Genomic DNA, 27,811 nt, shown 5'->3' on the forward strand with positions numbered 1-27,811 from the left:
TTACCATGATGGTGAGTAAGTGGTAGTTTATGGGGTGGGAGGAATAGGAGGGCTTACTAAATTTAGGGGGATGGCTAAGAGTGTGGGAGGAGGAGTTGTTAATCTGAGGACAGCCGTGAATGGAAGGGAGGAGGGTGGGATGGGCTAGATATATCTATAAATTTAGAGGTAGTGGGGGCGGGTGGGATATGGGGGCAAGGTGGGGCGCGGAGCGAGCCCGAGCGAAGTGAGGGAGAAGCGGAGCGGGGAATACACCTGCCTGGAGGTTGCAGGGCCTAAGAGTCAGCTGGATGCAAGTATAGGCTTCAAAGGTAGAATAGGACCTTACTATTTCAAGAACCTGGAGTTTTGGCAGCGTAAGGTTAAATATACAGTAATTCTGAAAGGTACTGTTGGGTTTCCTGCCTACAGAACGCTAACCTAGCTAGGTATACTTAATATATGGGTATTGCTTTTACCCTAAGAGTCTTTTTTCAGTTCAAGCAGATGCAGAGTTTTGGATTGTGCATTCACACCGTGGTAGGGTTTATTCAGAGTCGACGCCAAGAACCTAGGAGCCACGCAATGGTAGTTTAGTGGGGGCAGTTCCCTAAGAGTCTTTTTTCAGTTCAAGCAGATGCAGAGTTTTGGATTGTGCATTCGCACCGTGGTAGGGTTTATTCAGAGTTGACGCCAAGAACCTAGGAGCCACGCAATGGTAGTTTAGTGGGGGGGGGGGTTCCCTAAGAGTCTTTTTTCAGTTCAAGCAGATGCAGAGTTTTGGATTGTGCATTCGCACCGTGGTAGGGTTTATTCAGAGTCGACGCCAAGAACCTAGGAGCCACGCAATGGTAGTTTAGTGGGGGGGGGGTTCCTTTGGGAGAGGAGAGTCGTCCGGGCAGGAGGACAGAGCAGTACCCTGACAGACCTGGGAAAGAAGCGCCAACATGTACCTGGATATATGGATCCAACAGCTGACAGTCCTAAAAGCTAAAGTAGCATAAGTGTAAACATTTTTCCCTAACCTTTCCAGAGTTCTGCTATCTTTTTCAGAAGGCAGTAACTTAGAAGGAGGTAGTAATTGAGATGGTTTGTCTGAAGCCGCATACACCACTGAGGGGTCAGCAGAAGGGAACTTATAAAGAAATTTACAGTCCTCGAGAAACCTACAAAAACAAGTTATATACTTACCATAACGTTCAATGTATGCAGTCCATCTAGCTTCACATTCTTTCCCTTGGGTTCGGACGCGAACCTCGGCACTGACTCGGCCATACTCTAGCTCGAAGTCTTCAACTGGCTTGTGGCTAAGAGGTATCCCATACTGCAAGTCCATCCCAGATCTTGTTTGCTGCAAGCTCTCACACACACACACACACACACACACACACACAAATACGCTGAAAGGAAGAACCAACCCAACAAAAAAAGATACTGAAACCAGAGACTAAACCACTAGGTCCTCCAGGAGGGGGTAGGTGGGTGGGTTAGTAAGAATGTGAGGCAAGATGGACTACATACATCAAACGTTATGGTGAGTACATAACTTCTTAATGTTAGGTAGTCCAATCTCTCCTACATTCTTACCCTTGGGACAGCGTCCCTAGCACCTAAACCTTGGATGGCTCATTGGAAAATACTTCTGAGCACTGTGGAACCAAAGGAAGACCTGCCTCTAGATATCAGATCCAGTTTGTAGTGACTAATAAAGGTGTGAGGCGATACCCATGTGGCTGCAGCACAAATATCATCCATAGATATCCTAGCCTGAAAAGAAGTAGAGGTAAACACCAATTGTGTTGAATGAGCCTTCACTTTAAAGGGTAATTCCTTGCCATTTGAAGTATAAATGAAGGAAATGCAACTAAAAATCCATCTGGACAGAGTTACTTTAGAAACTGGAGCCCCAAGTCTATTGTCTGAGAACAAGACAAAGAGTTGATCTAATTTCCTAATATCTTTAGTTCTATGTAAATAGAAATGCAATTGTCTGTGAACATCTAGCTGATGAAACTTAAATTCTGCCCTGTTAGAGAATTCAGGGAAAAATGCAGGAAGCTCAATGGACTGGTTGAGGTTGACAACCGAAGCAACCTTAGGCATAAAGGAAGGATTAGGTCTTAGAGAAACCCTGTCCTTGTGAAATACCAAGTATGGGGGCCGAACCGATAAAGATTGGAGTTCAGAGACCCATCTAGCTGAAGTGATGGCTATATAAAAGATTGTCTTCCAAGACAAAAATTTAATGTCACAAGTTGCTGCAGGCTCAAAAAGAGGCGAAGCCGCTGTAACACAAAATTGAGGTCCCATGGCATTACAGGATCAAAGACTGGAGGTCGAAGTAGCATAGTCCCTTTCAGAAAAGCCCTACAAAGCCTGTGCGCCATTAGATTGGGTTCATTAGCAACATGAAAAGTAGAAATAGCTGCCAACTGCAGTTTGATAGTTGTCACAGCTGATCCCTGGCTGAACAGTTGAGAAAGAAATTCTAAAACTGATGGAATGGGAGCTGTATAGGGATCAAACTGCCTTTCATGAGCCCAAATGGAAAATCTCTTCCACTTACTGGAATAAACCTTCCTAGTAGAAGGCTTGTGGGAAGAAGACAGAATATGAACCACCTCCACGGAAAAATCATGAAGCCTGACTAGGGACAGAATTGGAGCAGCCATGCTGTCAACTTGAGGGTCTGAATGGAGGGATGGAACTACCCTGACATATGAGTCAACAGATCTGGCTCTGGGTCCAGAATCCACAGATCGTCCATTAGATAAGGGTGGAGAAAAGGAAACCAAATCTGACGAGGCCAGTTTGGTGCAATCAGTATCATCTTGCTTCCCAAGGATTGTGCTTTCTGAATAACCTTAGTTATCAGGGAGACTGGTGGGAAGGCATAGAAAAGACCGGTGGGTCAATCGTGAACTAGAGCGTCCCTGGGTGCCTCCCCCTTCAGGGGGATAAGGATGAAGTAGCTGCTGCATTTGGCATTAAGGGGGCTGGCAAACAGATCGCAGCAAGGCTGACCCCCATCTGCGGAAAATCTGCTCCGCCACGTTCTTTTAGGGACCACTCGTGAGGCATCAGAATAGCTCTGCTCAGCCTGTTGGCAATTACGTTGGACTTCCCCAGTATGTGCGTTGCCACTAGAAAGCATCGGGAAGATATTGCCCACTGCCACACTCGAAGTGCCTCTCTGCAAAGGGGATACGACCTGGTTCCTCCCTGTTTGTTCAGATACCATACCATTGACATGTTGTCTGAGTGGACTGCAATTGTCCCATAAGAAAGAAAGCCCTGAAGTTCTTGCAACGTTAATAGCACTGCTCTCATCTCCAAGACATTGATATGCAAATGGGTCTCATGCTCTTGTCACGTGCCTTGGACTGTCCTGCCGAGATAATGCCCCCCCCCCCCAATCTGGGAGGCATCCGTGGTCACAGTGGCAACTGGAGAAAGAAGAACGAAAGGCATGCCGACGTTGAGGTTGCTGGTCTGAAGCCACTAGCACAGATCCTGCTTACACTTGTCTGTAATCAGAATAAGATAGGAGAGCGGAAGATGCTGTAGAGACCATTGGGCAAAACGTAGCCACTGAAGAAGCCTCATGTGTAGTCTCGCAAGAGAACTAGCATAATTGTGGCAGCCATGGTCCCTAATAACTTGAGGACCACTTTTGCCTTGACCTTCTTCAATGGCAGCAAAGTGTAGACCTGCTGCTGTAAAGCCTGAATTCTCACTTCTGGTAGGAAGGCCCTCATGAGCACAGTGTCTAATTAAGCACCGATAAAGGTAACACACTGTGAGGGCAACATGGCAGACTTTTCCCAATTCAGAGTAATTCCCAGACTTTTGCACAGCGCAATAGTGGCGTCCCTGGTCTGTAGCAGTAGATGCCTGGTGGTGGCAGACAGGAGCCAGTCGTCCAGGTATGGAAACACTTGGAATCCTTGATGTCTCAAGTGAGCCATTACCACTGCCATGCATTTGGTGAACACCCTGGGGACTGTGGAGAGACCAAAGGGTAGGGTGCAAAACTGAAAATGACTGGCTCCCAGCTGGAAGCGTAAGTGACTTCTGGATGCCCTGTCCATCTTGATACGGTAGTAAGCATCCTTGAGGTCGATGGAGCACATCCACACATCTTTCCCTAATAACGGGAGAATTGACTGTAATGTGACCATGCGGAACTTGGACTTCTCTACATGAAGGTTCAAACGGCTGAGATCCAAGATGGGTCTCAGCACCCCTGTTCTTTCCGGCACCACAAAGAATCTGGAGTAAGTCCCTAATCCTACTTGGTCTGAGGCGACAGGCTGGATGTCTCCCTTTGACAGCAACTTTTGTACTTCTAAAGTTGCAAAATCCCTTTGACTGGGTAGAACGTCTGGGATTCTTTTGTTTGGAGGGGGATAAGAAAGAAGGGGAATATGATAACCTCTGGAAATTATCTCTAACACTCACTCGTCTTGGGTGATGTATCGCCAGGCTTCTGGGTATAGAGATATGCGACCCTCAACTGGCTCCAGAGATGCACAGTCAGGCCTCCCCTCAAGACCGCTGGTAGGGAGAACCACAAAGGGAATAGCAGTCCCCCTGGTTACGTGGGCCTCCTCTGCCTCTAGGGCGGTGTCTACCTGAATTTCCACCCCCTCCTCTGCCTCTGGAGGGGGAATAACTCTGTGCGTCATGAAAAAACCTCTGCGACTTTCTGAACCACATTTTTCCACCCTTCTGGCGCTTGGGGTAAGGTCTAGAAGGCATGGAAAAACGGACTCCCATGGCAGACAGGGTTTTTCCTTCCTGCTCGCACCTAGTGAGAGTGTCCTTCACCTTGGTTCCAAATAAGGATGAACCATCAAAGGGGGCGTTGGTGAAAGTAGACACAGTTGCATCCAGGAGTGTCTCTTAACAGAGACTCCGGAACCTGCAGCCCTGCTCACTCCATCGGCTGCATACAAGGTCAGCCTCATGGAGGAGTTGGTATTGGAATTTAGGGTAGCCATCTGAGCACTGACCTTTTGAACCACAGCATCAGAAACGTTACCCTGTAGAGAATCTCCCAGCTCTTTTAGGAGATCTCTCTGGAGCCGTGTAAAATGCGACAAATAGTTCAGCGACTGCAGTGTAAAGGCCACTGAGGAAAAGACATGCTTTCCATACCTGTCCATGGCCCTAGACTCCTTGGTAGGTGGATGGACGGTAGATGAAGTTTCAGCAAATTCCTTCTTGGTGGCTGCTGCCACTACCATGGCATCTACTGGAACGCCTTTTGTAAAAAAATCCTTGTCTGGAGGAGTGGACAAAAACTTGTTGGGTCTCCTAGGGACCGGTTCCACAGTGTCTGGAGTTTCCCACACCTTCCGACAAACGAGATCCAGTAGCTTGTCGAACGGGGGAGAAACCCAAGAGGCGGAGGCCTTCAGGAACACCGACTCCTCCTCAGAAAGGGATTTGGAGGGCCAGTTGCCTCTCTGCCTCAAGATTTCCAGGATATCTGAGAAAGTGATATCTTCAGAAGACGACTTGGGGGACCCTACCGACTCCTCGAGGTCGGTATCAGACGTGACAGACTCATCTTGGGAGTCAACGTGCTTCCTCTTGTACACTCTCTTTCTGGGGGGCTCCTCAGGCAAAAACTTTGGGGAGACCTCAGAAAGTTGGGGACCACTCATGGAGGTATCCTGGGGCCTTGGGTCTCCGCTGTCCATGGATAGAGGGTGATTCGAGACTGATATCGGTACTGGAGGGGGCAGAGTGTCGGTGCCGTAAGATACAGCTGACGACCTGGCCAGCACGCTCCTCATGACCTCGAAAGCTGAACCCCCCGGCTCTGAAGGTTGACTGACCGTGGAAGATATGGTAGTAGGCCTAGGAGCCGAAGAGATGAGGTCCAAAGCCGATGTCAGACCCAAGCTCACCCAAGCCAAACACCGAGAGGAAGGCTAGGAGCCAACGAAGATCGATCCGAGACCTCCCTCTCGGGTCCAACCGGTGAACCAAGAATCCTGGACCCCGTGGATGGTGCCGATGGGGTCAGAGCGGAGATCGGAGCAGAGAGGCCATAGGGGGCTACTGGAACCAACCTCATGGCATCTGACAGAACCGACAGCTCTGGCTCTGAAAGCCGAAAAAGGCTCGGAGAAACAGCCAAAGAGGAGGGGGAGGATGGGCTCCAGGGCCGACTGGGCCGGAACTGAAAAAAAATTAGCTAGCACAGATGACTGCAGTTTCTGCACCACTCTATCGACATAGTCATCAGAGAGGGTCCGAGAAGACCTAGAGGATAAGGTCGGAGATCTGGATCTCCCTACATAGTTGACATATGAGACTGAGAACCGGTCGAGGAATTGGAGACTGGCTCCAAACTACAAACTCCAGCTCCGAGATGCTGGGAGCCGATGTCGACATAGTCGGTGTACTGCCTTCTGTTGGCACTGAAGCCAATGGAGCCAAAGAAGTAACAGTAGTTTTAGCGATTTTCTCTGGCAGCTCCGAGGAAACTGACGGAGCCGGAAAGCGCTTTTTTGAAGATTTATTCTCTCTGATTTCTTGTTCATAAGCTTGTTCTTCCTCTCTTGCAGTACACGGGGACTGAAAGCGTGGCAGAACAAACAGGATTCTTGGAGATGAATAGCAATCAAGCGGTACACGCACACTGAGTGCCCATCAGTTAATGACATCTTGTAACTACATTCTACACACTTTTTAAAGCCCGAAGGCCTTTGTTCTTTGGGATCTTTAGACATGCTGACAAGAAAACTCCACACACCACACAGGGGAAAACAGGAACACCTTTGCACCAAAAAACAAACACAGAAGGCGCGGGGGAACTAGAGCCTCTAACTGAAACGGCCTAGACCACGGACAACCACAAGGAGGACTAGGTCCTCTAATTTAAACGGGCCTAGCCCAGGAAACAAGAGACTAGCACCACAGAAAACAACAAAACACTAACAAACAGGAAAACTACCACTGGACAGAAGGGAAAACAAGGTCTTCCGACTGAAAAAAACGGGCCTAGCCCATGGAGACAAGGGGCGAACAGGATACCAAAAGGCAATGGAACTGGCCACACAACCAGCAGAACAACACACACAAGGTAGCTATGAAAATAGCTTTTTAGTCAACAATTTGTTTGAATTTAAAAGAAAAATTATACTTAGCCACGGCCAAGAGCGAGACCACGTCTGAGTGTAACGAGCGGCAAATGAGATCTGGGATGGGCGCGTTGCAGTATGGGATACCTCTTAGCCATGAGCCAATTAAGACTTCGAGCTAGAGTATGGCCGAGTTGGAGCCGAGGTTTGGCTCCGAACCCAAGCGTAAGAATGCAGGCGAGATTGGACTACATAACATCTTAAGTTTCTTGGAACAGGGGGCCTGGGAGTCAGAACTCTTAGAAGCATTAGAAAAGGCATCCAGAACAAAAGAGACAGCAGAAGGTCTGGAAGAATCTATCTGCAGGAGCTCATAATACCTTTTCTGCACTTCAGAAACTTGAGCACAATCCCATTTAAAAAACTCAGTCATTCTAGACATTGTGTCCCCAAAAGAAATTTCTTCAAAAGGACTATCAGGACTAGTAGACTGCTCTTCCTCAGACCAATAATCTAAAGTAGAAAGAATAAAAGGAGTAAACAAGGGATTCTAACTTTGAATCTACCTCCTCCTCCTCCGAGGAATCCTGTTCCCTGAGTCTTTTACGGGGAGTAGAGGACCAAGGAGGAGCTGGAACAGAAACTCCCTGAGGAGGTTTTTAAGCCATGAAAACATTAAACACCCCACCCCCGAGTGAAATTTTGCCATTCACTCTGCAGGTCCTTAGGAGCTGGAGTAATATATCTAGGTTTTCTGCTTTTTCTATAAGGGGACATCAGCCTTATAGAATGTAAGGCTCCGACCCTGGATAGCATTCAATAACTGTAGTAGGGTCTTCTTCTCTGACCAAAATTTGAGGGATACTTCTAAGCCCTTCAGAAATGACCAGCCACGGTTCCCCCGAACATCTGATGTGGACGTCTACAAGGCCTCCAAGGACATGCCTAAAGTCGGATCCCCACCAGCCTCCAAACAGGTTGCGGCCAAACAATCCAATGATGGAGCCGGGCGAACCTCTGGGCTTTCACTCACCTCGGGAAAGATATTCAGTGGAGGAAGTACAGCAGAAGAATCCGGCCTAGGTTTCTTGGCCTTATTCACGGATGGCTGGCCCTTGGAGTGGGAAGTTCCTTACATTGGGTCTTTAGCTAAGAGCTTAAGACATTGATTCCCAGATACAAAGCCAAATAAGAAAGCCTACTACAAAGGGTCTTGGGAACAAAAGCCTGACAGGTTGAACAAGACGTATGGTCATGTGAAGCACCGAGACAAAACAAGCATTGCTGTGACAGTCTTTATGGGAAATCTGCCTCCCACACTGGCATTTAGCCTTCTTGGATGACACAAAACCCCACAAACAACAAAAAATAAAAAGAAAGACAAGATACAATAAACACCAAAGGGGTACTTATCTGCAATGGCTTGGCGAACCAGCAATGGAAAGGGCATTCAAACAGACTATCAAGAGATGACATTCGGACTAGTGGCAAAGAAGGTCTGAGGCTGGTACATCCTGATGTCACCTTATGCTCTATGTTATGTGAGGAGCATACGTGTGACATATAGCGTAGCTTAAAGCAACCTAAAGGCTTTGGTATACTGGCCAGATGTCAGGCTGCCCTTGGCAGGTGATCCCTATAGTAATGAATATTGCAGCAGTGAAATGGAAGGACATCTTCACAGATATTACTTGCAATTGCAATGCAAAAATAGTTGAGATATGCACACTCAATTTGACTCCGCAAATCACTGCTCTCTACATACAATTATCTTGCATAATTTTCCACAGATACCTCATGGACATCAATAGTTGTTCATAGTGCTACATGCGCACATGCTTAAAGCTCCTGAGGAAGAGAATGCACCACCATCATAGCAGAAAACTGTTTTCTTATCAGTTTCACAGATAAAGACAACATGAAAGCTAGCAAAAATTATATATTTTTTCTTGTTATAATAAATCTGTAAAAAAAGAGCTTCTTGCAAAAGACCACACACACAGAACTACACCCACCAATCACAACAGCTGCATGCAGACTTCAACAGACAAAAGGATATCACAAGGCCTTTCCACTCATATGTCATGCAAAGACAACACAACTTACTACCCCAATATCCTGTTCTAATACAGCATTAGATACACTGATACATTTATGTCACCATGAAAAAGACAAGCACTCCAAATTATACCTACTGTTTAAAAAGTAATGGTGAAGAAATGAGTACTGCCCAACAAGGACTCTTACAACCACTGAAGAGAGAAAGTTGGCTTGACATGTAGCAACAGATCCCCTTACTAATCTGTTATCACTATTAGGATGTAAACTTAACTGCTATTAACATCAAGAAAAGCAATGACAAGCTTAAAAAAAAATGACCATTATGAAAACATAAGCCAAACAAGAAAAATCATTTCCAATGTCCATGGCAAAGCTCAGACAGCAATTTGTGATTATGTAGTGGTGAGAAGTCTTAAAAAGTGTACTCACTGTGACAGGGACACCACTAATGCAAGAAAATTCACTAATCTATGAAATATAGTAATCCCAGTCATGATCACCAACATCTGCACCAGAATGTCTGCCATAAAATGCCATTTGGCTTAATAAAAACAGGTGCATATTCTTTGCCCATGGAATAAGGAACAAAACTAACAGGAAACTTCAGTCACTGCTGCCTTGATATAATTACTAGAATGTTCAAAACACACCTAGACTAGTGACAAACTTCCTTTGGTTCCAAGCAATGAAGATACATAAAATGATTCCTTAAGAACAGGGCCGGCCTTAGGCACAGGCGAACTAGGCGACCGCCTAGGGCGCCGTAAAGACCGGTGTCATAAAGGGCGCAAATTAAGTGAATTTACTTCTCTCCACTTTTCAACTCTAGCATTGTGCCCGTTTGTACTGCAGCATTGCACCCTCCCCCACTTCAGTAATTAAGCACACAGAACGCCCCCCTACTGTATTCTTCCACCCCCCTCATCTATTTGATGAGTCTCAGTGACTGCTCTTGTTGAGGATTATTTAAAGCATCCAATCAGTGATGCTTTCGTTTACCACTGACATCCCTGGCTAGTGCTCCAATCACCAGTATATAATGCAGCTCACGCCCGCCTCTCACTCCTTTCCTCATTGACGAGATGGAGGCGGGCGCATCTATTGGCTGTCGTTACTTTCGCTTTCTGATCTGTGGACTGGTCGGCGTGGATTATCGGCGGTCTGATTCCTTCACCATGTGGGCTACGGCGGGCTACCAACTTGGATTTTTGCATTTTTTTGTGCTTACTTGCTTTTGAAGGTAAGTAAATTGATTCAGGCATGCAGCTTTCATGCTTATGCTACGAAACGCCAGATAAAATATAATATTGCTGAATTTGCTGTGTTTTCCTGCTCTGGCCTGGGTTAGCGGTTAGTTGTGAAAACTATTGTTTTTCCTGTTTTCTGCAGTTAGTTTTTTGGATCGGATGCATTAATTAGCTCGCTGGTCAGCTTAGCAAGTGCATTTCATAATCTTTTCTTAATGTGTGCCCCAGTGGTGAGCTGGACTTTACGACCATAACTTTGTTTGGATTATCAATGCCTGAAACCGTCCCATCATATCTTCACCATATTGTTAGTGGGTTTTTACCTTTAGCACTTCACCATGCAAAATAATGTGCTCCTACATAGTTCTAATGTCAGTGTTAGAAGAAAAGTGGGTATAGTACAGATGGTTTAAGTGGTGTTTCTCTGTTGGTTGCACAAAATTTGCACTTCAGTCCTGTTACCAACTTTGTATTATTGACTGGAGTGTTAAGAAATGTTTATTTCTGATAAGCACATAAAGAGCTTTGTATGATGACTGCAAATATGATTTCAGTACATCAGGATATTATTACAGACATGGCAAATTCATACTGTCAGAGTTGAGTTTTCCAATATGCTGCTTATTGCAGGAAATAGAAAAGAATGTTCTAGTTAATAGAAGAGATTGCACTCCAAGAACTTTGAAAAAGAAGCAGAAAAGTCTTTTCATTCCAAGGCTTAAAACAACTTTAGCATAAAAAACTGCTTTATCTTAGCAATAATCGAAAACAATGTTTAATTATTGAAAAATAAAATCTGTCTTGGGTTTTAACACACATTAATTGAGGTTGTGAATATGACCTACACTACAGTTTTTTTATTAAGTGTTTTTATGACCTTTGTACATATATATATATGTGTATATATATATATATATATATATATAATTTTATCAGTTTATACATATGAATATATATATATTTTATTACTTATTTAAACAATGTATTTTATGACTTGATTAGGAGTTAAACAGGATATACTTATAAATGCACTTTATCTCGTATAAGAGTTTAGTGATTTTACAACATCAATTCCTTTTCATTGTGTTTATTACACCTAACAAGTATTTATTCAATTAAGGTTGAGTGTTTAATTGCAGATGCACCACCTTATAAATATGCTTGTTAGTTGTTTGTAAATTTGTCTGATGAAGGTGAGACATTGGGCTCTCCGAAAGTGTTTTTGTGCTAACTTTATTCATTAAAACTAATATTTGCCCTGGGATTGTGCACTGTTGCTCATTTCTGTTTTTTCTTGTTTTTTAGTGTAATATGTCTTGAACAGGCTATATTTTTCCTAGTATGAAACTAAACTGTCCTTTGCTCTGTGTATCCAAATCCATGGTCTTGGGCACCAACAAGGTTCAGAAATTGGTAAATTAAATTAGTCTACTTTTTAGAACAGAACTGTAATTTTGCCAAAGAGCACGCAGCTCTCACCCTCTTTATAGCAAAAATCTATTTTCAAACAGTAGCGTCAACAGATTTTTTTCTACAGCATCTTTCAGTTTACTTTGCTTTATTACTTTTTTCAGAGTTTTATATCTGGGGCAAGTTTCCAATTGCACCTAATTCAGTCCTGCTTAACTGAACTGGTCCAGGTTATGCTCACATTTTGTTTTTGACTACTAAAGGCTGTTTCTAATGCAACACAGGCCATACACATTACAACTTTTTAGGGTTTATGCACTTGTTTTCACATAACCCTTTACTCCATCTTTGACACAGGAGTCAAATGACTAGAGAAGCCAGGGCACAGAGGCGAGACAAGCCATTAACATCACTCCAAGCCTGTGGTCAGTAGAAAAATGGTTGGGTTGTCTTAGGCTGAAGAGCTAGCTCTTTCATTTATCACGCTGCATCAATATAAATTGTTTTGCCACAGATGGAACACTTACCTTTTGCACCGTGTCATAAGATTCCAGTAACACTGATGCATTTTCCTCTTATTTCTTTCATTTTTTATCCTACATGTTTATTGTTTACATTATAATTGTATATTTTTCCAACACAGAAGTCTGTAAACCTTTGAGACTAATGACACTAAAACAGGGATAGGAAAGAGACGCATTCATAGACTTGGACACAACTTCAGGAGCCTACCCTGACTTCACTGGGGATTCAATAGATTTTTGGGCCTTGGTTTATGCATTTTTTTATTAAAAGGGGCACATGCATATACTAGGAGTGACAGGATAGAAAATGCATCATTGTATGTAGTATTTAAATGCCTCGCGGCTATGTTGTTAGGCATGCTATCATGACAAAGTGAGGCATAAATCTTCTGCAATAATTATACAGCCATAAAAAGCTCTTACTTGCTTCTTTGTGTGGGGTCTTGAGCAATTTCTTTTAGCCTGTACTTTCCCCAGTTGAAGTTTCATCAGACCATACCTTGTGGAGGCTTCAAGCATTCCAGCTGTACATTTAGAAGGGTTGACCCTCAAATCCTTTGCTAGATTGAATCCAGAATTGTCTGTAGCCTTAGCAGGTGGAACTCTCAGTCCTTACTGTAAATTAACATAATTCTTTGAAATGTGACTGAGACCCGATATAACTAAAAAACACTTTTTGCTGAAGTCTGCTATCTATGGTAGAGAAAGCTGTCTGCTCTTTAACTTGCTCTGTTAGAGGGGACTGCCTGTAAGATTTTTGTTTACGTCTAGCCTCATAAAGTAATGTGCTTTCCCTAACCTTTATACTAATTCATATCTTCAAGGCATTAGCTACGCTTCTATTTTAGAGACCTTTTAAGTTTACAGAAGTCATTGCAAAGTGTGATGGTGTCATTCAATTTTTACTCCAACACCAGTGATACCACCTGTCAAGCTTCAGGGATCCAGTAAGACATTTTCTTCTGACTTTATAACTATGTCATGCTTAACTAAGGTATTTTATTTTTTTCTGTCAAGACTAACTCCATAAAATGAATAGCATCACCCACCCATGAAGCCAAATAATATCTGAAGTCAAAAACCTCCTGGAGTGATGCAGTCCTCAAAATTCACACAGCCAATAAAAATAAGATTTTCTTTATTAAAAAGTTAAGCGCTTTCGTCTCTGTTGAACTAGGGACTTCAGAACAAAATCATTAAAACCTGGTTCTGATTTTCCATGCATTTAAACATTGAAAGCTGGAGTGGCTTATGTGGGGGTGACCCATCCGTGGGTGTGGCTCAAATAGGGGTGTTCCTTGAGTATGGTGTGGGTGGGGCTTAAGGGGGCACCAGAGCAGTACTTCGCCTAGGGCGCTGTTTCAGCTAAGGCCGCCCCTGCTTAAGAATAAAAGAAATTTGGGGATAGGCAGTACCCAGCATACACAACAATTTAATGGTTAACATATGCTTCAGTTGCTTACTGTTAATACAAGTTAGGACACACTAAAGGGTACTAATAAAACGTCTCATTATATCTCTGCACTACACATATTTTTTGTGACAAATATGGAATATGGAGTAACTGTTTACATCGTGGCAGACAAAAGCTGCTTTTGGGGTCCATTACTTAGACTGCATATTGTACATGTGGTACTATATTTCATACACTATGGTACTGTCTGCTTAATATCCAGACAGTGACATTCGTTATATATGTTAACTTGTATACTACATAAAACTTATATTCATAGTGTGAAAGCAAAAAGCAAGTGCTTATAGGAAAAGTTGCAAAAGCATCACAAATACTACACAGAGCATTAGGGGATCTGAATGGAGAGATGATAAAATCAGCAAGAAAGGAAAAGTAGTATTCCTGGAATTGAATTAATTTTAAAGTTTTGGTGAGTACTTTCATGAGGTGATCTGTTTTTACATCTCACCAATACGACACTGATATCTAGACTGCATTTTATATAGCACATATCGCTGAAAGTAGTAGGTTAAAAAACAAAAAGGCAGCTGGATGCTCAAGTTCCAGGACACAAAAAGTACCCATTTGCTGGTATGTACACTGGTGCCAGGACTGCAAAGAAAAGTGACAACGTAGAATCCTCAAGACACGGACACATTCCTACAATGGGGTTAGGCCAGGCTCAGGGGAAAGATGTTATACAAAGTACTAACCCGCAAAAAAAGAGCCATAAAGATGAAAGGACCACTGAAGATAAAGATAAAATTATGTATTGTTACTATTATGCAAGCAGCCCAGAATTTCCAGTTAGAAGATATTCAAAAATATTAAGCGAGAATTACAGGAAAGAAAAATACACAAGAAAAACTGTCAAATGCAAATTTGTGTTCATTAGCACAACAGATCCATGAAAAGCATTATACAGACCAATAAACTTTGGGCTGTTTGGAAAAAAAACTACAGAGGAAGGGCAAAAATATAAAGAACAAAACCTAGAGATTTTTGAAAGGTATAAAATAAGAAACATGGACATAGGAAAGAAGGAGATCGAATATGGTGCAATATTTACGCAAAGGAGAAAGCCAACTAATCAATACAAAAAAGCAGTTCCAAAGATATTTGAAGAGATAATCAGGCAAATGCACCCAGACATGGAAAATTTTGCCATGCAAAAAATAACAACAAAAAGAGGGAATGAAAAAACAGAAGATTTGTAAAACAGAAGTTAAACAGAAGCTGAAGTTATGGAATACCTGCAAAGTGAAGGATTTAATGTAGAAAGGCTAACACAGGTTATGTCTCAGCATAATGGAGCAATGAATCCTCAAAATAAGAAGAAACAGGTGAAGTGGGAGATACCTGAAGAAGAAACATGGACAAGGGAAAGAAAAACAGATTTAATATGGTGCGATATTTATGGAAAGGAAAAGCAAAATGAATCAATACAAAAAAGCAACAACAGAGATATTTGGAGAAATATAGGCAACAGCATCCAGATATGGAACATTTTGCAATACAAACCACAAAGGAGGAAAGTTGAAAAGAGGATTATTAATAGAGAAGCTAAGGAAATAGAAAAATGAAGTTATGTACTCACCATAATGTTCCATGTTTGTTGTCCATAATCTTGCCTTCATTCTTGATGGCTGGGTTTGGAACAGAGCGTCGGTTCCGACTGAGCCACATAGTAAAGCTTGAGAGCTTTCACTGGCTAGAGGCTACATCCTATCCCAAGATGCTTAGCAACAGTTACCCAGATCTCATTTGTAAGAAACCAATCACTGCACTATAAGAAACCAATCACTAGACTATCTAACTCAACATAGTAAAAGCAACAAACTCTCTGCCTATAACTCATGAGGCACGAAGGGAATCGGAGAACTCATAGCCAACTTCAAAAAATTCCTCTCGATCCTCCAGGAAGGGGGAAGGAGAGTGGGACGCAAGAATGAAGGCGAGATTATGAACAACAAACATGGAACGTTATAGTGAGTACATAACTTCTTTATGTTATGCTGTCCTATCACCCCGTCATTCTTGATGGTTGGGAAAGCGTCCCCAACACCTTCTTTCTCGGGTGGCTCAAGGGAATAAACTCTTCAGAACAGTGGAACCAAAGGATGCCCTGTTCCGGGAGGCCACATCTACTTTGTAATGAGTGATAAAGGTATAAGGGTTAACCCATGTGGCTGCAGCACAAATTGAATCTAAGGATAGTTTGGCTAGAAAGGCAGTGGAGGTCGACATAGCTCTAGTTGAATGACCTCAAAATTTTCCTGGTAGTTGCTTGTGTTGAGAGATAAACACATAAGTGATGGTGTCTGTAAGCCATTTTGATAAGGTAACGTTTGAAATCGAAGTTCTTTTTCTGTTTTCTGAGAATGAAACAAACAGCTGGTCAGATTTTCTGAATTCCTTTGTCCTATGTAAGTAAAAACGTAACTGAATATGAACATCCAATTGGTGAAGGTTGTATTCTGCCCTGTTGCCATGACTGGGGAAAAATACAGGTAGCTCAATACACTGATTTAAATTGGACTCAGAACACACAGAAAAGAAGGATTGGTCCTGAGATAGACTCTGTCTTTGTGGAAAATCAAATAGGGAGGACAAATAGAGCTTACAATTCTGAAACCCTCCTAGTGGAAGTAATGGCTGTTAAAAAGATTGTCTTCCAAGTTAAGAACTTTAGTGAACAAGAGGAGGCTCGTTTGAAAGGAGAGAGCATTAAAGAAGCTAATACCAAATTTAGATCCCGAGGAGATGTTGGTTCTCTTATGGGAGGTCTTAAAATGAATATACCTCTCAGAAAGGCTTTGCATAATCTGTGAGACATATTGGATCCCATGTGTCCTACATGGTAGTATGATATGGCAGCTAGTTGTACCCGTATCATGGCTGCAGCTGCACCTTGATTAAGGGTGGCTGCTAAAAATTCCAGAATTGCTGATATAGGAGCTATAAAGGGGTCTATATGTTTTTTGTCAGCCCAACAAGAAAATCTCTTCCATTTGCTCGCATAAAGTATCCTAGTTGTATTCTTGTACGACAAAACTAAAATGTGTCGCACTGCTGAGGACAGCTCTGGAAGCCTGGCTAAGATGGGAAGTGGAGCAACCTAAGCTGTCAGCTTGCAGCTTTGAATAGAGGGGTGGAGCATTCCTGACTGATGAGTCACAAGATCCGGCACTGGGTCCAGGATCCAAGGCTTCTCCTGAAGATGGGGCCATAGGAAAGGGAACCATATCTGTCAAGGCCAATAAGGAGCAATGAGAATTAGCCTGTGACGCAATGATATGGCTTTCTGGAGAACTTTGGGTATTAATGGAAATGGGGGAAATGCAAAAAGAAGTCCCAGGGGCCAATCGTGAACAAGTGCATCCCTGGGTGACTTCCCCGGAGGGGGGATTAGGGCAAAGTAGCTGCTGTATATTGAGTTGATGGATGTGACAAAGAGGTGGAAGCAATGCTGGGCCCATTTGTGAAAAATTTGGTTCGCAATTTCCTGTTTCAGGGACCACTCAAGAGGCATAAGAATTGTCCTGCCTAACCTGTCTGCTATCACGTTGGATTTCTCCAGGATGTGCACTGCAACCAGAAAATGTTGAGAAGACATCACACATTGCCATACTCTTTGAGCCTCTCGACAGAGGGGGTAGGATCTGGTTCCGCCTTGTTTGTTGATGTACCACACCACATACATATTGTCTGTTTGAATCGCAATCGTACCTGTTGAAAGAGAGCTCTGGAATGCTTGCAACGCCAGAAGCACCGCTCTCATCTCTAGGACACTGATGTGCAAGTGGTACTCCTGTTCCTGCCAAGTCCCTTGGACAGTCTGTCCCAGATAATGCCCCCCCCCCACCATATCTGGGAAGAATCCGTGATCACTGTAGCTACTGGTTGGGGAAGAACAAATGGTCTGCCTATCATTACCTGTGTGGACCAAAGCCACCAACGCAGGTCCCTCTTGCAGGTGTCTGCAATGCTGATCTTTGTGTGACATGGGTATCTCCTGTATGGACCACTGAGCAAAGAGTAGCCACTGTAATATTCTCATATGTAGGCATGCAAGTGGTACTAATGTTATTGCCGCTGCCATTGAACCGAGAACCTTGAGGACAAACGTTGCCTATACTTTCTTCTTCATGAGCAAGATTGCAACTGATGGCTTAGCATTAGTACTCTTTCATGAGGCAGTTTTGCTACCATGTCTTTTGTGTTCAAGTCTACCCCTATAAAGGTAATATGCTGTGAAGTCAACAAAGCAGTTTTTGGAAATTTATGGTAATACCTAGCTCTGAGCAGAGATGAACGGTGGTGTCCCTTGCCTTGGCCAGTAGATGCTTGGTGGTGGCGATCAGGAGCTAGTCATCTAAGTACGGAAACACCCGGAATCCTAGATGTCTCAAGTTAGCCATGACTACTGCCATGCATTTGGTAAACACTCTGGGGACTGTAGTGAGACCAAAGGGCAGAGGTCTGAATTGGTAATGACTGGCTCCCAGCCGGAAGTGTAGATATCTCCTGGATTGTCTGTCAATCTTTATATGGTAGTACGTATCCTGAAGATCTATGGAGCACATCCAATTGTCTTGTCCCAGAAAAGGGAGTATAGACTGCAGTGTCACCATCTGGAACTTCGTTTTTTTTTTTTTTTTTAAGGACTTGTTCAGTTTGCTGAGATCCAAGATTGGTCTCCAGTCCACGGTCTTCTTTAGAACTAAAAAGAACCTTGAGTAAATTACTGATCAGATTTGGTCTGCAGGGACTTCTTGGATGACTATTTCTTTCAGCAAACTTTGGATTTCAAGGTTGCTTTATCCCTTTGACTGGGTGGGATGTCTGGGATTGATCTTGATGGGGGGTGGAGAAGGGTATGTTGTATCCCCTGGATATAATCGACTGTACGCAGTTGCCTTGAGTGATGTTGAGCTAGGCCTTTGGGTACAGTGATAATCTGCCCCGACTGCTTCCAGAGGTGGACAGGCGGGCCTCCTTTCAGGAGAGCTGGAAGGGCCTGCAAGAGAACGTACCTCTGTTGCCCTGGTTTTGCAGACCCCCTCTGCCGCGAGCACAGCATCTTCCATTATTTCCCCCTTTGCCCCTGGGGGAAAATTCACCATGTGTATCCGGCAAAGCTCTTTGGTATTTCCGGAACCACATTTTTCCACCCTTCTAGCCTTTGGAGATAAGGCCTGGTAGGGACGGAAAACTGTACTCCCACACCAGACAGAGTTTTGCCTTCTTGTTTGCACCTGGTAAGAGTCTCTTTAACCTTTTGCCAGAACAAAGACGAGCCGTCAAAAGGGGCATTTATGAAGGAAGACTTAAAGAGTTCAGCAAAGGCGTATCAAGGAATGCCTCCTCAGATCTATTCCTGTGACGCTGCCCTACTCGCTCCATCAGCTGGTAGGAGATGAGGCACATGGAGGAGTTTACTACAGAATTTAGAGTCATCTGACACCCCTGCAGCTGTAGCACCTTGGAGGGCATCTCCTAGCTCTTTCAGGAGATCCCTCTCAAGTCAGGTAAAATGGGATAAATAGTTCAGTGATCTAACAGTAAAGGGCGCTGAAGAGAACATATGCTTCCCATATCTGTTCATCGTTCAAGACTCCTTATTCAGCGGATGGACAGATGAAGTTTCAGCTAATTCCTTCTTGGTGGCCCCCGCTGCCACCATAGCATTTACTGGGATACCTTTGGTTAAGAATTGCTTATTGTCCAGGGCAGTAAATCACTTGTTGGGCCTCCTTTTAACAGGCTCCATGGATTCGGGAGAGCCTCATGCCTTGCGACTGACTACGCCAAGGAGTTGGTCGGAAGACAGAGACACCCAAGAGGTGGAGGGTTGAGTGCCGAATGCCTCCAGGTATACAGACTCATCTTCAGAAGGGGAGAGGGTCTTCCAACCACCTCTCTGCTTCAGGATCTCCAAGATGTCTGAAAAGGAGACATCCTCAGTGGGCGACCGTGGGGACCCTTCTGAATCCTCTAAGTCTGTATACGATGTGACAGACTCAGGGGAGTCTGGGTGTTTCCTCTTACAGGTTCTCTTCTGAGGAACCTCCTCAGAGAGATACACTTGGGGAGGTTTCAGAAGAGTGTGTCTCACCCAATGGGGAGTCCTGGGGCATTGGCTCTCTACGCTTGGGCTGCAGGGATGGTGTTGAGATTGACACTGGCCCTTTCGAAGGAACAGTAGCTACAGTCAAGGCTGGAGCACTCTCTGGGGAGAGCACATGCTTCATCACCACGAAGGCACCATGATCCTGGCCCAAGGGACCCTCCTGCTCCGAGGAACAGGTAGACCTCCCCCACACCAAGGATGATGGCTCTGAGGCTGATGTGGGCACTGAACTCACCGGCACCGAAGCCCCGAGTGGAAGAGCTGGATCCGATAAGAGTCCGATTCAACTCTCCCCCTGGAACCGACGAGGGAGTGTCTGCTCACAGATCCCTCAATGGAATACAACAATGGTTCCACCACAAGGACCTCCAAGCTCTCTGGCTCCGAACTCCTATGAGTCGGAGGAAGAATGGAAGGTAAGGTAGATTTGATAATTGGCTCCATGTCCTTCTGGGCTGGGCTCGAGAGAATTTTTGCTAGGGCCGGGGCCGGTGTCTGAAGCAACCTAACCACCCGCTCCACATCATCGTCCGATAGGCTCCAGGATGATTCAAAGGAATAGGTGGATAATCTGTGGCTACCCACCACTGATTGCAGCAGAAGAGACTGTCACCGAATGGACCGGGTCCTTTTTTGGCGCTGAGGCGGTTCAGATAACTCAGGTGGAACTGATGCAGACAGCCTTCTCGGACCCGACAGACTTCGGATCTGAAGTAACCTGTTTCTCTTGTCTCTTCGTTGGCTCAGAAACCAGAGCCGAAGAAGCTGATGTTTTTGAGGACGTGCCAGAAAATTTGGAGGCCTGATTCCCTTCAATAACCATTTCAAAAGACCCCTTTAATAAGCCCCTGACTATCAATTTGTTTTTCCACTCCTGCAGGACCCTTGATCAGCAGTGGCAAATAGAGCAGGAATCCTGCAAGTGAATGGCCCCAAACAATAAACACAGCTAGTGTGCCCATCTGTTATAGACATTTTTTTCTGTGTAAGAATCACACTTTTTAAAACCGGACTGTCTAGTCTCTTTAGTAAGATCTTTAGACATCCTGGTAATTAGTCACAACCAGTACAAAAAGGACACACTATAAAGTATAGTCTAACTCAATAAACAAAACCAACACCATAAGAGAGAAAGACCAAAATTAGTTAGGGTTAGAGGAGAGGTCTCTAAGTTAAACAACAGACTCCTCTAACCTGAGGAGATGTCTCTAACTTAAACAGCGAAACCTTCAAAGTTTAAGGAAATAGGAGGAAAAGAGAGCCCTCTAACTAAAACAGGCTAAGCAAGAAGGGGCAAAAACAAATCCTCTAACTTAAACAGATTAATTTAAGAACCACCTAAATTTCAGCCAGGATAGGGGAAATACCTGAAAGAACGACAGGCCACACAGAAGCAGCAAAAACACAGGGATAGAACCTACAACCATGCTTAAAAAGCACCCGAAAGAGTAAGCTATTTAACAAAGTTACATTATCAAAGATTTAACTATTAAAAAATCACACAAAAAGCAAATTATGAAAAACTTATCCTGAGCCAGAGAAAAAGCAATCCCAAAGCAGCTAGAGGCAAACGAGATCTGGGTAACTATCGCTAGGCATCTTGGGACAGGGTGTAGCCTCGAGCCAGTGAAAGCTCCTGAGCTTTAGTATGTGGCCGAGTCGGAACAGACGCTCAGTTCCGAACCCAACCATCAAAACTGAAGGCGAGATAAGACAACATAACATCTAAAGTTATGGATTACATGCTAAGTGATGGATTTAGTGTAGAAAATCCACCTCTGGTAATGTCTCAGCATGATGGAACAAGTCCGTAAACTAAGGGGGAAACATGGAATGAGCAGTATCTGATCACTTGCCACATGAAGATACTTTGCAAAAAACCAGTACAAACCTTCAATTGGTGTTGCACAGCAAAGGAAGGAGCAGGAAATAGTAGCAATGCTGACACTGTCAATGTTGTGGAGGTATAGGTCAGTGAGTTCCAATATGAAACAGAAAAACTGATGCAACATGATGCAGTTGAAGAGACTATGTTACAGGAAGATGTTATGGAACTTTCTGTAGAATGCCCACAAGAAACACAAAAGAATGAATGTGCCCTCAGTTTAGAAGAAAATGATCTAAGGGAAGAGTTGCTTGACTTAATACAGATGGACAGACATATTAAGATCAACGAAAGAAGTAGATTATAGAACGTCACTAAGACCGAAAATGTTAGAAGTCTGACAAAACAAATGAACACAGTAATCAAGACTATTAACAGAAATTCATGTGATATAACAGAAGTAAATAGGATCTATTACTGTGCAGCTAAATTAATAACGGATAAAGTCTTAACACAAAACATAGAGCAATAAGGGAAGAAATCAAATGTCATCATGGAAGCATCAAACTGAGAAAACTATAAACCAATTAAAGCAAGAAGCGTCATATTACAAAAGTACAGAAGAGGGAACAGATCAACAAATATACTTGGAAAGACAGACGTGATAAAAGTAACGCACATTATCAGAACAGACCAGGATCTATTGTATATTACTGCAAATAATAAACTAAAGATATCAGCATAGACAGAAAAACTTAGAAGATAAGCAGATAAATATAAAGAAAACTACAAAATCAGCAATTCAATGATGACCCCCCCCCAAAAAAAAGTTTTATAGAGAACTGGGAATAAAAGGAAAAGAAACACCGCCAAAAAAAAAAAAAAGAAGAAATAGACACATTTTGAAGAAATATCTATGAAGATCCTGTGGAATATAACAAAGATGCTGAATGGATAGAATAAGTAAATTAAACAGTAAGAAGTTCAAATATACAGATATGAAATGGGATGAAATAATGCCCAGAGAAACTGAAACAAAAGAAAAGCTCCTAACTGGAAAACCCAAGGCCCAGATGCAGTACTTAACTTCTGGCTAAAATTATTAATAATCTTTACACAAAGATTTAGCCCTGAGTAAGTACTACTTGCAAGCTCATCCAGAACAGACACCAACCTGGTTAACAGGAAAAATTATACTCCACCTTAAAAGTGAACCTGCAAGTTATTCTAAAAACTACAGGCTAATCACTTGCCCTCCAATGATGTATAAATTACATAGTGGAATTGATACAGAGACAATTGGGTCTATATTAGAACAATGAACTTTAAAAATTTTGAGTGCTCTAATATTGAACCCTATTAATCGAAAATTTAAAACATCGAACATACAGAACAGTGGATTTTTTCTTAGGGAAAAAATGCGCTGTTCCAAAACACATACATGCAACACAAGCACACCAAACAAACAGCAATCCACAACACATACACCTAAATTCTTACACCTAACCCTACACTAAACTATCCATACACCACTAACTATCCACTTACCTTAACCCAAACCCTAAGCTCCATCACGTTCGCACAGTCACCTCACCCGCACCCTAACCCTAACTCAATTATCCCGCCCTAACCCTCACGTCCACACAATTGCACACTTACCTGACCCATGGCCTAACCCGCCCTAACTCTCACGTCCACACAATCGCACACTTACCTGAACCTGACCCGTAACTTTCCACCACAGTGATGAAAATACCGAAGCAAGAGAAACGGACAACTGAATTCTTTCCCTAGGAAAAAATTTGGTTTTCTATTTCTTCGATATTTTCAGTGTTCGCTGAAAATGGGTCGATATTAGAACACTCGAAATTTTGAAAGTTCGGTGTTCTAATATGGACCCGAGACAATTTATAGTCACTGAGAAGGAAACTCAATCATGGCAATAGAACAAAAGGGTAACAAAAGAAAGTCGTATGGAACAAAGGATAATTTCTTGTAAAAAAAAAGTGATAATGGAGAATTGTAAAAAGGGGAAGAATCTAAGTATGACATGGACAGGTTACAGAAAAACATTCGACAGCATGCCACATTCATGGATGCAGGAGTCCTTACAAACATGTAAGACACACACTACACTAATCAATTACATTACAGTGACCATGAAACAGTGACAAATCACTCTGGAGTGAAGCCATGATAACCAAAAAGAGTTATGTACTTACCATAACTTGGAATCTGGGCTATCTAGTGCCATTATTCATCACGGATGGGTTTAGGATCTGACCTCGGATCCGAGATGGCAAAAATGAGTGACAGCTCCTAAGCTTGAGCTCCACCCCTCACCTTACTTCCTCTTGTCCACAATCCTCAGATAAAGTTTGCTAGATACTAGTCTCGTCTGGGACAATTCCACCCTGATAACAAGATCAGATACTCACACAAAACAGCCCCAATACTCTCCTGGCCACCAGAAGGAAGGGGATGGAGGGTGGGAACGTGATGAATAATGACACTAGATAGCACATATTCTAAGTTATGGTAAGTACATAACTCTATCTGATGCTATCCGTGTCATTATTGATCATGGATGAGTCAGAGTCCCCAGCTACCCGAAAACCCTGGGAGGGTTCACAGAAGGACATGCCAGAGCACAGAAGTACCAAACAAGGCCCTACCCTTGGAAACCAAATCCAACTTGTAGTGTGATACAAGGGTATGGGGGTTTGACCAAGTAGTCGTGGCATAAATGTAATCTAAGGAAGTTTTAGCCCAGAACGCTGAAGATGCAGCCACTGACCTAGTAGTGTGGGCTTTAAGAGGTCTAGAAAGATTCTTATGATTGATCTGATAAATGTGGTTTATGCAAGTAACAATCCAACGAAAGATGGACACTTTGGAAATCGCTCTGCCTCTTCTGGTCTGAGAGAAGGCCATGAAGAGTTGATCTGATTTTCAAAAGTCCTCAGTCCTCTTTAGGTAGAAGGGTAACTGCCTGTGCACATCTAGACAATGAACCCTGGGAGGGTTCACAGAAGGACATGCCAGAGCACAGAAGTACCAAAGCTGCCCGACTGAAAGAACTCCAGCTCTATTCAGTCGCTTACCACTTGCTCAGAGGTGACCTTTGCCTAACATACAAGGCCATGTCAAACCCAGATTTGATGAATATGCTTCACCTCAAAAAATCTAGATCCATCAGAGCCACAAGGGTGGGAGACTTAAACCTTGACACGGCTATTAATAGGACGTGCTGGAGGGATAGATTCATCACCCAAAGACTCCCTATGCTGTGGAACAAAATCCCGGTACATGTGAGGCAGAGCACCTCGCTGGCCTTGTTCAAGAGAAATCTTGACCAATGGATGGGAGATCGCAGATATACCCCAGGGATTACCTCAGTGTCACTGCTCGACAGAGGCACAGCAAAATAATGGGTATAGTTCCCCATACTAAAGGGGTGGCGTAAGCCACAAAACGATGGGCTAGGCTTGTAAATGCCCTCGGGCAGATAGCCTAGTATGAACCTATGAACCTATGAAGCTGGTATTCGCCTTTGTTGGAGAAATTGGGAAGAAAGACAGAGAAATTGGATATACTGGTTTAGATTAGTTTCCGAAGCCACCTTAGGAATGAAAGAAGGATTGGTTCTGAGGGAACCCTATCCTTATCGAAAACCAAAAAAGGTATTATACAAAGTGCCTGTAACTCAGATTCTTTTGCCAGAGGTAACTGCCACCAAAAGAGCATTTTTTCAAGATAAGAGCTTGATGCCACATGCTGAGGCAGGTTCAAAAGGGGGTAGTGTCAGGGACTGCAGTACCAAAGTAAGATCCCACGGAGGAGAGGGATCTTTGACGGGAGGCCTAAGCAAGAACACTCTTTCAGAAAGGCTTTACATAACCCAGAAGAGAAGATAGGACAGACATCCAAATGAAAGTTAGATATAGTTGCCAATTGGAGCTTAACTGTAGAAAAACTTGCCCCTTGCAGAAACACGCCAGAGAGGAAGGACAAAATATCGGCAAGCGGAGCTGAAAAGCGATCTATGTCCCTCTGACGAGCCCAAATAGACAACCTCTTCCACTTACTGGAATAAACTTTTTTTGTAGAGGGCTTCTGGGAGGCCAAAATGACGTCCTTCACTGCTGAAGGCAAATTGGTCTGGCTGATGATTACCAGAACTGGAGATACCAAGCTGTCAGTCTCAAAGAATTCAGATCGGGAGGGGGTAGTCCCCACAGGTGGGAAATAAGATCCTGAACTGGATCTAATATCCAAAGCGGATACATCAGATGAGACCATAGGAGGGGGAAATCATGTCAGTCAAGGCCATAAGGGGGCAACCATGATGAGTTAAGCCTTCAGGCAACTGGCTTTCTATAGCACTCTGGGTATAAGGGGTGTTGGAGGATAAACGTAGAGGAAACCCGGTGGCCAATTGTAAATCACAATGTCCTTGGGGGACTCCCCCAGGGAGGGGATCAGGGCAAAGAATCTGCTGCACTTGAAATTGGCTGTGGACATAAACAGGTCACAGCATGGAAATCCCCACCAGCGGAAGATCCGATCGGCCACTGACCGTTTCAGGGACCACTCGTGGGGATTCAGGATGGTCCTGCTCAACTTGTCTGCTAGAATGTTGAAATCACTGGGAATAAGCGTTGCAAGAAGAAAATGGCCAGAGGCCATTGTCCATTCCCAAACTCTTATGGCCTCTCTGCATAGCTGGTAAGATCATGTTCCCCTTGTCTGCTGATATACCAGACCATAGCCACGTTGTCCATCTGAATTGTCACCATCCTGAGTAGGAGAAAGTCATGGAAGGCTTGCAACTTTAATAGGACCGCTCTCATCTCGAGGACACTGATGTGCAACTTGGTCTCCGACAGGAACCATGTGCCTTGAACTGTCCTTCCGTGGAAATGTCTTCCCCACCCCAACAGGGAGGCATCCATGGTCAGTGTGGGTTGGGGTAGCGGTAGGCAGAAAGGTCTCCCCAGCAGGAGATTGCTAGTCTGGACCCACCAGGTGAGGTGATGTTTGCAGACCTGAGAGATTCAAACTAAGGCTGACATGGGGTGAAGACAAGATGTCCACTGTACTGCCAGAATCCAATGGAGGACCCTCATGTGAAACCTGGTGAGGGGGATTAACTGAATGGGAGCTGCCACTGACCCAAGAACGTGCAGAAAGAGAGGGGCAGGGGCACTGTCCTGATCCAGAAGAGAGAAGACTTGTTCCTGGATTGTGGTTATTCTGCACGGGGAAAAGGCTGCGGTCTCTTGACACCGTGTCGAGAATCATAGCTATGAACTCTAGTCTCTGACATGGGAGTAGGTGAGACTTCGGAACGCTGACAGTTACGCCAAGTACTTGAAAGAGATTCATGGTGAAATCCACTGCTAGGAAAAGGCGATGCTTTGTGGGAGCTGTAAAGAGGCAATCATCCAGGTACGGGGAAAGACCTGAAATCCCTGCAGTTGGAGATGGGCTGCAACCACTGTCATACCTCTGAACACCGGGGAGGCTGAGGTGAGACCAAAGGGCAGGGCTCTGAACTGATAATGATTGGCCCCTAGCCAGAAGCGCAGGAATCTCCTGGAGTGTCTGTCTATTTTTATGTGACAGTACATGTCCTTGAGATTTACTGAGCACATCCCATCGTCCTTGCGCAGAAGCGGCAGAATAGACTGAATAGTGACTATCTGGAACTTCGACTTCTTGACTGAAAAATTCATTTGGCTGAGATCTAGAATGGGACGCAGGTCTCATGTTCTTTTTGGCACTAAAAAGAAGTGAGAGCAAGTCCTGGATCCTTGCTGTCCTGTTGGGACCTTTAAGATGGTCCATTTTAGAAGGTCTTGTATCTCTAGGAGAGCCGACTCCCACTGGCGGGGTGAAACATCAGGGAGCGACTTCTGTAACGAAGGGGATGTTCGAAGGGAATGAAGTAACCCCTGGACACGATGTTTTGCACCCACCTGTTTAAGGTTATGGCTGCCAAGGCCAGTTGATGCAGAGATATATGACCCCTGACTGCCTTCAGGGCAGGGCAGTCGGGCAGCTCTTCAGGAGCACTGCT

The 27,811-nt window shown here is 43.9% G+C and overlaps 1 protein-coding gene across 1 annotated transcript in view; it reads right to left on the reverse strand.

Moving 5' to 3' along the window:
- MLLT10 (MLLT10 histone lysine methyltransferase DOT1L cofactor) overlaps nucleotides 1–27,811 on the reverse strand; it is a 2,165,838-nt gene that overhangs the window by 930,846 nt on the left and 1,207,181 nt on the right. The gene's annotated exons all lie outside the window — the stretch shown is intronic.

Source organism: Protopterus annectens, chromosome 3.part0, assembly GCF_019279795.1.
Source record: "Protopterus annectens isolate FY-2018-M chromosome 3.part0, PAN1.0, whole genome shotgun sequence".
NCBI classification, from domain to species: Eukaryota; Metazoa; Chordata; order Ceratodontiformes; family Protopteridae; genus Protopterus; species Protopterus annectens.